We start from the raw sequence: 11,472 nt of genomic DNA, 5'->3' as shown, positions 1-11,472 counted from the left end.
GCCTCAAGTTTATGGAAGGAACTATTTTGTTTTCTTCTAGGATCTTTATTGATTAAGCATTTTTTGTTTAGGTCTATGATACATCATAAATTAATGCTTTTGTGTGGTGTGAGGTATAGATCAAAGTTTGCTTTTTTTCTGTGTAAATAGCCAGTTGTTCCAGCATTATTTGCTGAAAAGACTTTTCTTTCCCGATTGAATTGCTTTGGCAGCTTTGTCAAAAATCAACCAGTGATATAAGAGTAGGTCTCTCTGGTCTGTTTCATTGATCAGTTTATCTATCTCTACTATCTCTATACCAGTGGTCCTCAACCAAGGTGATTTTGCCCCACCCCTGAGGGGGTGTATTTGGCAATTGTTGGAGACATGTTTTGTTTGTCACAACTCCTAGAGGGGGCTGCTATTGACATCTAGTGAATAGTGACCAGGGATACTGCTTAACACTCTACAGTGTACAGGACAACCTTCACAACAAAGAATCATCTAGCTCAAAATATCAGTAGTGCCAAGGTGTGAAACCCCACTTTACGTCAATATAACTCTGCCTTGATTATGGTAGCTTTATAGTAAGTCTTGAAATCAGGTAGTGTAAGTCCTCCAACTTTGTTCTTCTTTTTCAAAATTGCTTTTGCTATTCAAATTTTGAAATTTTGAATGAGACTTGCCTTCAGGTAAATCTTTAAATAAATAGTGAAAATGGACTTCTTAACAATACTGTCATCCAATCCATGAACATGCTAGAACCATCCACTTATTTAGGACTTCCTTAATTTCTCTCAGCAATGTTTTGCAGATTTCAGGGTAGAAGTCTCGCACATATTTTGTTAAATTTACCTCAAATTATTTCACATTATTTGATTCTATGTAAATGGTATTTTTAATTTTATTTCCCAAATGTGCATTCCTATTACAGAAATATAACTCAGTTGTACTGGCCTTGTACCCTGTACCTTCTTTTGAACCATGAATGGATTTTTTTTTTTTTTTGCTGTACGCGGGCCTCTCACTGTTGTGGCCTTTCCCGTTGCGGAGCACAGGCTCCGGACGCGCAGGCTCAGTGGCCATGGCTCACGGACCCAGCCACTCTGCGGCATGTGGGATCCTCCCAGACTGGGGCACGAACCCGTGTCCCCTGCATCGGCAGGCGGACTCTCAACCACTGAGCCACCAGGGAAGCCCTCCTTGATTCTTACTTCTTGATTAACGGAAAATTTTGAAGTATGTCTTAACTATCAACTGCTTGAGGAGTTTCCAAACATTCTGTTTTTTTATGTCTAATTTTATTCCACTGAGGCCAGAAAATATACTCTGTATTATTTCAGTCCTTAAAAATTGAGTGTGTGTGTGTGTGTGTGTGTGTGTGTGTGGTCCAGCATATGGTCTATATTGGTAACTTTCCATATGCCCTTGAAAACGTTGTGCTGTTGAGTTGAATGTTCTACAATATCAGTTAATTCAATTTGGTTGATATTGTTATTCAAATCTTCTATATTGCTACTGATTGTTTTTCTACATGTACTATCAATTACGGAGAGGAGTGTTAAAATCTTTAACTATAATGGTGAACTTCTCTATTTCTTCCTTTAGTTCTGTCAGTTATTGTTTTATTAAACTCTGTTATTATGTACCTATACACTAATGATTTATGCATTCTTGATTAATTGACCCTTTTGTTATTATGAAATGTCCCCTTTATCTCTGGTAATGTTTCTTATCCTGAAGTCTACTTTGTCTGATATTAATATTGTAACTTGAGCCTTCTTAAACTATTTGCCTGACATATTTTTCCCATTTTCTTGCTTTTATGCTATTTGTGTCTTTATACTTAAAGTGTGTGTCTTATAAATAGTATATAGTCTGGCTTTTCTTTCTTATGCAATTGGACAATCTCTGTCTTTTAATTTTAATATTCATTCCATCACATTTATTGTAATCACAGATATTATTTTACTTCTACAATCTTAATATTTTCTATGCCATATGTTCTTTGCTCCATTTTCCCTCAATTCCTGTCTTCTTTTGAATTAATCAAGTATTTCTTAGGATTCCATCTCATCACCACTCTTGATTTATTAGACATACTAGTGCGTTTTCTTTTTTAAGCTGTTGCTCTATGTATGGCTTATGGTATGCAACTTTAACGTATTACAGTCTAGCTTCAAGTGATATTATGTCACTTTACATATAACTTAAGAACCTTTCAACAGTTTGCTTCCCTTTACCTCCCTTCCAACTTTTGTTGTCTTATATTGTCTATAATCTCCGCAATAAATTGTTAATATTTTTTTTGTTTTCAGCATCCAATTATCATTTAAAAATTAAGAAATGAGAAAAATAAAAGTATTTTATGTGTATTCACAGTTACCATTTCCACAGATCATATTTTCTTGCTTCCTTGCGTGTCTCAGAATGTTTTATTGTATGCAGACATGGGCAAAAGAACGGTAGAGACTGAGGTGAATAATATTTACCCCCAGAAAAGGGCACTTTGATTCTTCTGCCAGGCACTAGCATGAGAGACTGAATAAGTCTAATCTGAACTTAAGCTGGGTTGGGGTTTTGTTATAGCTTTCATTAGATTCACTTCACCACTGGCTCCAAATATTTTCAGGGTGGGATAAGGACTTCCCCTTCAGCAGGGCTTGGACTCCATATATTAGGGATTTCAAGATCTCTTTAAGATTCACTCTCCAGCTGCTGTTTTCAGCACCATAGGGTATCTTTCTCTGCTTGACAGCCCTGCTTTCAGTTTTTTGATCATTGAGGTCTTCTCTTTGCCCTTTAGTCCCTCTTCTGTGCATTTCTGGGAGATCTTTCTCCATCCTGTTGCCCAGATTCTAGCCTTTGACCATCTCTAAAGTGTACTTAGTGATGGCCCAGAGTGCCTTGGAGTGATTTCCCTTGGCTTTCTTCTCTAATCCTTGCATTCAATGGGTTCCCACCCTGCATTCAGTGAAGACCTGAAATGCCTCAAGGGGATTCTCCTTTAGTTCTCCTGCCCTGCGCGCAGTTTTCAGTGAAATGCACCACTACGCTTAACTCGGAGAAGGCATTAAGAGTCTCGAGGAGGATATCTCTGCCTTCCTCCAGCCCTCCTGCTTTGCCCCAGCCTCAGCATACTCCCTAACTTCTTGCACTCAACGAAAACCCTTAGGAAAGTAATAGCAAGTAGGTGTAGATTCACTCTGGCCAGGGTTCTTGAGGATTTTAATCCATATTCCAGCTCATACCCAGCCATTAAGATTATTTTTTATCTTTATCTACAATGAATTCTTTTTCTTCCTTTACCTCACCAGCTATAAAGGCAGCCATAAGCCTATTTTATCCTGGAAAAAATAGTCACTCTCTCTGACTTTTAGCTCATTTAGCTTTCTATGAATCCTCAACTCTCCATTGTTTTTTTTTAAAAAACTGTGATTTTTGTGGTTTATCTTGTTTGTATAAGATATCTTGCTTATCTTGCTTAAGATCTTGTGAGGATCTTCCAATTTTCTGTATTCTAACTGGTAGCAGAAGTCTCTATATTCTAACTGGTAGCAGAAGTCTCTCCCCAGATTTGATTTTAATGAACATAGTTTTGAATGGTCATGGAGCTATTACCTCTTACTAGTTGTTCTCATACATGATTTTCCAAGTTCTACTGACCCTCCGAATACAGATTTTGTCTAAGTTGATCCAGGACGTTCTTATTTGACAAAAATTAAATTTGATTTTATCATTTTGGGGGTTGGGAGAATTTAAAAAATGAAGCAAAGGACAACGGAAGAGGATGAGTATTTCTTAGGCGACAGCTCTGAGCCAAGGCACTGCATCAGATACTTTTATGGTATTATCGCTCTTAATACTTATCCGAACTGTATAAGACAAGTATTACTATCACCATTTATAGGTGGGAAAATGAGGTCTCAGAGATTAAATTGTCTGTGATCACCCAGAGTGTAACTAGACATGATACAGATTTAACCCCAGTTCTCTATGATTTCAAACCTTGTGCTTTCTTTTCCAGTATATTATATGCTTGAGACAAGAATGTTGGAGAACAGGGAGGAAATCATTTAGGCAGTAGTGGATGACCAGGTTGGAGAGGTAAGAAAAGATCAAATCAAGTGAGCCTTGATTCTAGGTATAGATCTTTAAAGTTGACCTTAAAGGCAATTGGTATCATTTCAACTTCCTGGATTGTGATGCGAATGTAAGAAAAACTCTCTGGAAGCACTGGCAGAGACAAGGGCTGGTAGACTTAGCCTCCCCATAGTGTGTACCACCAATCCAAACACAAATGAATATACAATCTAGTAATAACCATGTGCTTGCTTTGCGAATGCAGCTTTGAGGCAGACCGTCTAACCTCCCCTTCCAACCAGAGTGCACCCCGGGGCTGCTCCTATGTAGGCATTCTAGAGCTGCCACTTCCAGGCCAGGGTGTACTAGACAGGAGAAGAAGCCAAAATTCTGCATGGAGGCCCTGCCAGAAACTGGGAAGCTGAACTTCTCACTGGCAAATGGCAAGAGAGTTTCCCTCTGGGCTTTATGCGTGTAGTAATATGAGGCATGTAATTTCCTTGAAATCAAGTGCAGAAGTTACAGCCGCTGTTTTAAACACATGCTGAGTTTAAAATTTGCTTTCACATATTCCTAAATTGTGTGTCATTTTTCATGCAGTTGAAACCAAAGAGGCAAAGTCCTAAAACTTTATAAGATTTTTTGCCATAGCATAAAAACCTTAGTCAACACTTTTTATGCTCATAGAAAGTTAATGAACTTACTTAATATTTTCATAGCATGATTCAAATGTGACAACCCCTCATTTAACTACTTCTCTCTGAGCAACAAAAGCTTTAAACTGCATTGCATATACTTAAAATTCTGTGCGCCTTTTGGGAAAATATATGTGCTTGCTCCCTCTGTGTTTAGAAGCCCCCATAAACAATGTGTCATGTCTGCCACTATTACCATCTGGTAGCTCACATCAATTCCCTCGCTGGTTTCCTCCAACAAGGCAGCCTTATATGAACGCTTACAGTAACATTTGATAGGCTTTGGTGACGCAGTGGGGGTTAGGCTCAGTTCCCTTATTGTGTTGCCTCTGGTGGAGATCTCTCAGAATCCAGGCAAGTCTCAGATTTGGAAAATTCTAATAGCTTAGCTAGAAGGCAGCATGCATGGGAAAGGGCAATGAACTCATTCTCCACAGGTGTATTCAAACTCGCATGCTGGAGAGGTAACCAGGGACCAGAGAGCATTTGGGTGCCCTTAATGACTTAGAGCTGCATTAGTCAGCATATTTTCAGCATGTTTCTCATCTTTAGTACTTACTTAATAGGGCATCAGAGAAGCCATGATAGAATTAATATTCAAGCAAAGCTTTGGATTAGTAACCGAAGAAAAGCCACATGGCTCTTTTGCTATTCTGCTGAGTGGCAATCACCATTTTATACAGTAGCCAGATGTCCAGCTTTGAGAGCTTGTTACTCAAAAAGAATAAAGTCAGCTTGGCTTCCATGAGGGAGCAAAGGATGGGTCGGATCTGTCTGCTTCACTGATGCAAGAGAATAGAAGAGCAAGAAGCCTGGGAAGACTACCAATGCAGAGACAACTGGGAAAGTGTCACATGCATCACAGAGCAAGATGGAGGGAAGAACATTGACTCTGGAGAAGATAGATTGTGGGTTCAAACCACTCCCTTGCTCTTTAGCAGCTATTCAACATTGACAAGTGACCTAGGTTTCTGAAAATCAAGTTTTAAACCTGTAACACAAAATAACATATACCTGATGGGTTGTGATGAGAATTCACCAGAACATACTTAGACTGAAGTGGGAACTTAACAAAAGGTAGTTAGGTCAGGGTGACTATGGCTGTTTGGGTCAGAATGGTGCTCAAGGTCAGTCAGTGTGATTGGGACTCTCTGGGTCAAAAATGCACTTGAGGCCAGTGGGACTATGGCCCCTTTGGTGAGAACGATGCTCAAAGACCTCATGGTTCTAGATCTCTACCGGATAAGATAAACCATTATAGGCCAGGACCTGGAAACTAGATAGAAATGTATGTAGGTGGGGCAAGTCTTGGAATTGAATCAGCTGTAGGAAATGAGAGAAAATCAAGGTAGAGATGAAGGTGAGATAAAAGGTGAGGTATGTGTGGAAAACAAGGATGTATCACAGATCAAATATCCAGTCAAGCGCCGTAGGAAAGCTGCAATATCAGGTCCTGACAGGCGAGTGGCGCATCCCCTGAGACATTCAGGCGGGTCAGCTGACATCACAAAGTAGGGACGCCCATGCCGTTTAAAGCCAAGTCACCCACATTCCTGGGTAGATGTTATCATTGAGACCAAAATATCAGGAATAATCCAAAGTTTCATTTAAAATTTGACAGTTCTCGAAATGATATAACACTGTCCCTCCAGAAAGATTGTAATGTTTTGTTCTTTTTCAGAAGGGTAGGTAAATAGTTGCTGCAATCTTCCAACTTTCAAAATGTGACTGTCCTTGGCCATCTGCCCGTGCCATATTCCATGCAAAGGACTTTGACACTGTATTTTATTCACTATTGTATCTGCTGTACCTAACACGTGTCAAAAGGAAGTCTCAAAGGAAATTTGAAAATACCTAGAATTAAATGAAAATATAACACATCAAAATATGTGGAATGCAGCTAAAGCAGTTCTGAGAGGGGAACTTATGTCATTAATGCTTACCTGAGAAATGAAGAAAGGTCTCAAATGAATAACCGAATTTCCTACCTCAAGAAACTAATAAAAGAAGGACAAAATAAATCCAAAGCAAGCAGAAAAAAGGAAATAATACAGATAAGAGCAGAAATCAAGGAAACTGAAAATAGGAAAACTGTAGAGCAAAATCAATGAAACAAAAAGGCTGGTTGTTTGGGAAAAAAATCAGTAAAATTGATAAACCACTAGCAAGACTTACAAAAATAGAGAGAAGATACAAATCACCAATATCAAGAATGAAGTAAGAGATATTACTATGTATCCTGCAGCCACTTAAAAGATAATAAGGAAACAACTTTATGCTCATAACTCAATAACTTAGAAGAAATGGACCAATCCTTGAAAACCAGCAACTACCAAAATTTAACCCACAGGAAATAAGTGATCTGTGTAGACCTAGAACCAGTAAGGAAATTGAATGTGTAATTTGAAAGCTCTCAGAAGAAATGTCTATGCCCAGATGATTTCAATGGAGAATCTCTATTAAATAAGACTCATGAAATTTAAAAATTTTCTTCTGTAAAACCCATGTGAAGAAGATGAAAAGGTAAGTTACATACTATGAGAATATCTTTTCAAACCACATATCCAACAAAAGACTAATATCTAGGATATATAAATAACTCTCAAAACTTAACAGTAAAAATTGGACAATCTAATTAGACAATGAGCAAAAGACATGGAGAGGCGCTTCACTGAAGAGGATATAAAGATAGCAAAGTAAGTACATGAAAAGATGTTCAACATCATTAGCCTTCAGCAAAATGCAAACTAAGACTTCAGTGAGATATCACTGCAAACCTGTTAGGACAGCTAAAATAAAAAATAGTGACAACATCAAATGCTGGTGAGGATGCAGAGAAACTAGGTCACTCACACGTTGCTAGCAGGAATGTAAGCTGATATAACCACTCTAGAAACTAGGTTGGTAATTTTTCATAAAATTAAACAACGCACTGCCTCGTTCCCGTGTATGTGTTCTCTTAGTTGTCACCATATTGAAACCTGTTTTGGGAGGTGATTGGAATAAAAGGTGTTGCATATTAAAAAAGTAGACATTCAAATGCCATACAGAACAGCAATTGTACCCCTTGGCATTTATCCCAGAGAAATGAAAACTTATGCTCACACAAAAGCCTGTACATAAATGTACATAGCAGCTTTATTTGTAATAAATGACAACTGAAAGTAGCCCAAACATCTTTCAACAGGTGAATGGTTAGGCGAGCTGGGGTATATCCGTACCATAGAAAGCTTCTTGGCAAGAAAAAAGAACATACAGGCAACAATCTCCAGAGAATTATGCTGAGTGGAAAAAGCCAATGCCAAAGGTTACATGCTGTATGACCCCATTCACATAACATTCTGGAAATGACAAAATTATAGAAATGGAGAATAGATTAGTGACTGCCACACGGCCAGAGGTTATGATGGGGCAAAGAATACAGGAGTGGGAGGTGGGGAGCTGGCTGTGATTAAAAAAGAACAACATGGGGCTTCCCTGGGGGTGCGGTGGTTGAGAGTTCCCCTGCTGATGCAGGGGACGCAGGTTCATGCCCCGGTCTGGGAAGATCCCACATGCCACTGAGCGGCTGGGCCCATGAGCCATGGCCACTGAGCCTCCTCGTCTGGAGCCTGTGCTCTGCAACGGGAGAGGCCACAACAGTGAGAGGCCCGTGTACCGCAAAAAAAAAAAAAAAGAAAAAAGAAAAACATGGGGGCTTCTCTGGTGGCACAGTGCTTAAGAATCCAACTGCCAATGCAGGGGACACAGGTTCAAGCCCTGGTCCAGGAAGATCTCACATGTCACGGAGCAACTAAGCTCGTGTGCCACAACTACTGAGCCTGCGCTCTAGAGTCCGTGAGCCACAACTACTGAGCCCACATGCCACAACTACTGAAGCCTGCAAGCCTAGAGCCCATGCTCTGCAACAAGAGAAGCCACCGCAATGAGAAGCCCGTGCACCACAACGAAGAGTAGCCCCTGCTTGCTGCAACTAGAGAAAACCCGCGCACAGCAACAAAGACCCAACACAGCCATAAATAAATAAATAAACAAATAAATAAATAAGAGAACAACATGAGGGATCCTTCTGGTGGTGGAAATGTTCAGTACCTTGACAGTGGTGGTAGATACACTAACCTACACAAGTGATAAAACTGTATGAAACAATACACACACACACAGCAGGAGAAATCAGAATAAGATAGGTGAATTGTATGGATATCAATAACCGGTTGTGATATTGTGCTATAGTCTTAAAAAATGTCACCATTGGGGGAAATTGAGCACAATACAGAAAAGGTTCTATCTCACTATATTATTTCTTATGATTACACGTGAATCTACAATTATCTGAAGTGAATTAATATTACTTCCTATTTCCATAAGCACTTATTAAGTATTTGACAATTTCTGGAAGGTTAAATATATTCTATATTTTTATTTCAATTAGATGTGAATAAATGATATCAGAATTTCTTATAGATAAAGTCAAACAGTCCTCTGTTATAAAGAGCTAAAATTGTTTTCACAGCTTCCCAAAGCAAAACAGAGACACTTATTTACCAGAAGATATTGATCTGAAACCGTAATTCTCCTCTCTGAGTGTTGAAGCAAGTAACCAAAGTGATCCAGCAAGATCTCTGGGATAAGAACCAGCCTACAAATATTCAGTGCTCTCTCTCTCTCTCTCTCTCTCTCTCTTTCTCTCTCTCTCTTTCTTAATTGAAAAGCTGGAGCCCCATCACCCATCAACACAGAAACTGCCTTAGATTGATTTTGGAAGGCAAATATTTCAAGTGCACATTTTATGGGTTACTGACTGAAATAAATTGTCTGAAAATGTCTATCACTGTGATCATTCTTATTCATAAAGATTGAATATTTGTGATTAAAATGAAAATACGTTCATTTAAAGCTAGTTACCATTAGGCATCCATCAGGAATGAAGCCGGAAGCCAATTCAGCCACTCATCAGAGGGCTCTTGGACCTACAAATCATGTCACGTACACAATGGCTCCTTGCTCTTACACTGGGAACACTGGAGGCCAAGGGTCCATGACTTCAACACTGCACATATGTGGCTGTTACTTAGAACTCTCTGAGGTATAGGTTTACATTACCATCTGCCATCACAGTTGCTGTTTACGTCTGTCTTAAAAGGGGGGTTGGGCATAATCAATTAAAGTGCGCATAGAAAGCCCTGGAAAAAACACCACCACAACAACCTGAACTTCGGAGAAGTACGTGTCTATCCAAAGGGGAAATAAAGAATTCATACACTCTTCTCTCTTTGAAAATGTTCCCTTTGAACTTGGGAAATTGTGACGAGAGTGTTTTAAAATTCCTAACACTGTTCAGCTTCTCTGAAGGGCCCCAGAAATAATCTCAACATTTTATGCTTTAAAGTTAATTTAATGATACATGAGACGATAAAAATTTTAAACTTTTGCTCTACAAAAGACTCCGCTAAAAGTTTGAAAAGATAAGCTATAGACTGGGAGAAAACATTTGCAAAAATGTATTTCTGGTAAAGAAGGATTAGTATCTAGAATATATAAAGAATTTTCAAAACTCGACAGTAAAAACAAAAAGCAAACAATCTAATTAGAAAACACATCTCACCAAAGAAACATACAGGTGGCAAACAAGCACATGGAAAGACGTTCAACATTGTTACTCAACAGGGGAATGCAAGCAAAACCATAATGAGATAATGCTACACACCTATGAGAATGACTTTAAAAAAATTAAACACCGAATGCTGACAAGTATGTGGAGAAACTGAATCACTCATAAATGGCTGGTGGAGATATGAAACGGTGTAGCCACTCTGGAAGACAGTTTGGCTGTTCCTTATAAAATTAAGCTTGCAATTGCCATAGGAGCCAGGAATTTCACTCCTGGGCTTTATTCCAGATAAATGAACACTTATGTTCACACAAAAGCCTGTACATCGATTTTCATAACAGATTTATTTGTAATAGCCAAACACCAGGTACAATCCCGATGTCCTACAACAGATGAATGGTTAAGCTTTGCTGCATACCGTGGAACGGCTACTCAGTGATGAAAAGGAACAAATTATTGATACATGAAAAAACTTGGATGAATCACCAGGAACAATGCCGAGTTAAAAACAAACAAACAAACAAAAATAAAACTCAAAAAGTTACGTACAGTTCCAGCTACATAACATTTTTGGAATGACAAAATTATAGAAATAGAGAGCAGGCTAGTGGTTGCTGTGGTTAAGGAGTGGGTAAGGGCAGGAAGAGTTGGGTAGGGGGGAGGGCTAACGTGAGGCAGGCTCGCGGTGACGGGACTGCTCTGTATCTTGACTGTATCCATACCAGTACACTGGTTGAGATATTTTACTATAGTTTTGCAAGATGGTAACACTGAAGGAATTACTTAAAGGCTACAGGTGATTTCTCTGTATTATTTTTTATAACTGCAAGTGAGTCTACAGTTATACAAAAAAAATAAGGTTTAATTTTAAAAAAGAATTGAGAAGTCTAGGAAGAAAGCATATTCTTTCCACCTAAGTTTGGAGATGAAGATGTTGCTAACCTGTTGGCCAACAAGGCTGCTGGTAAGAGGATAAAGCAGGCAGTTTGGAACTGAGAGCCGCTTTTAGGGACTTTGCCTCAGCATGCAGGCGTTTCCCTTCCTAGCCAGGAGCATTACCATTTGGCAGCCTTCATCTCTGTCCTAGAGCTTCCAATAAGGACC

Source organism: Globicephala melas, chromosome 9 (genome assembly GCF_963455315.2).
Source record: "Globicephala melas chromosome 9, mGloMel1.2, whole genome shotgun sequence".
In the NCBI taxonomy this organism is placed as follows: Eukaryota; Metazoa; Chordata; class Mammalia; order Artiodactyla; family Delphinidae; genus Globicephala; species Globicephala melas.
Note: the sequence above shows the minus strand (reverse complement) of the source record.